The sequence below is a fragment of the Ruditapes philippinarum genome, unplaced genomic scaffold (assembly GCF_026571515.1).
Source record: "Ruditapes philippinarum isolate M1 unplaced genomic scaffold, ASM2657151v2 ctg1667_1_1_1_1, whole genome shotgun sequence".
Classification (NCBI taxonomy): Eukaryota; Metazoa; Mollusca; class Bivalvia; order Venerida; family Veneridae; genus Ruditapes; species Ruditapes philippinarum.
Genome location: NW_026866442.1, coordinates 86,215 through 87,354, shown reverse-complemented (window position 1 = coordinate 87,354; position 1,140 = coordinate 86,215).

Below are 1,140 nucleotides of genomic sequence, written 5' to 3'. Positions count from 1 at the left end.
CTTTTTCATAGTTTATATATTTTTAAAGTGTTGGGAATTAATTATAAGAAATACTATGTTCGTGAAGTTGGCAGCCTAGCAGCCTATCAGCCTGAAGTTGGCAGCCTAACAGCCTGACAGCCTAACAGCTGACAGCCTAACAGCCTAAAGAAAACTAAGAATAGTACAAACATGAAAACCGTCGGAAATACATTAGTAGCACTTCTTTAGATCATTCCACGCCTTTTTCAATATCGTGATCTTTATTTTTTAAGATGTTGAACTTTATCGTAACATATTTATTTTATTCTGACGCTTCGAAATTTGTGAAGTTAGCAGCCTAGCAGGATAATAGAAACATGAAAACCGTCGGAAATGAATCGGTAGCAAATACTAAGACCATTCCACGTCGTATTTCAGTATCGCGTACTTTATTTTTCTTTAAATAATTCACTTTTTTTTTATTTTGACACTTCGAAATTTGTGAAGTTAGCAGCCTTGCAGCCTGGCAGCCTAACAGCCTAGCCTAGCAGCCTAACAGCCTAAAGAAAACTAAGGATAATACAAACATGAACACCGTCGGAAACGAGTCGGTAGCACATACTTAGACCATTCCACGTCTTATTTCAGTATCGCGAACTTTATTTTTTTAAATATTGAACTTTGTTTTTTATTTTATTATTTTTTTTTTGACACTTCGAAATTTGTAAAGTTAGCAGCCTAGCAGCCTAGCAGCCTAAAGAAAACTACATTTAAATTGTCTGACATATTATAATTAATAAGAATTGCTAGAATTGATAATTTATTAACATTAATTTTCCAAAATTTTTAGTTTTGTAAACATTTTAAACTGGACACATGGCTTTCAGCATCATCACTTGTATTTCGGGAAAAAATCCATATACAGAACCGTTTTAAAAGTGGGTATCTAACATTAAGTTATAAGTAAGTGTTAATTTCAAAAGGATCAATACAATTTTAAAGCTCTATCTTAATTTTTTACTTTTTTATCATCACGTTTGATAAATCTATGTTATTTGCATAATATTCAGTCGATTTCCATTTTCTCCTGCCGGAGTATATTGACATAGTCATTGTCAGAGGTTTTCAAATAAAAATATATACGTTTAGATTAACACCTGACTGGATTATGTAAAGAAC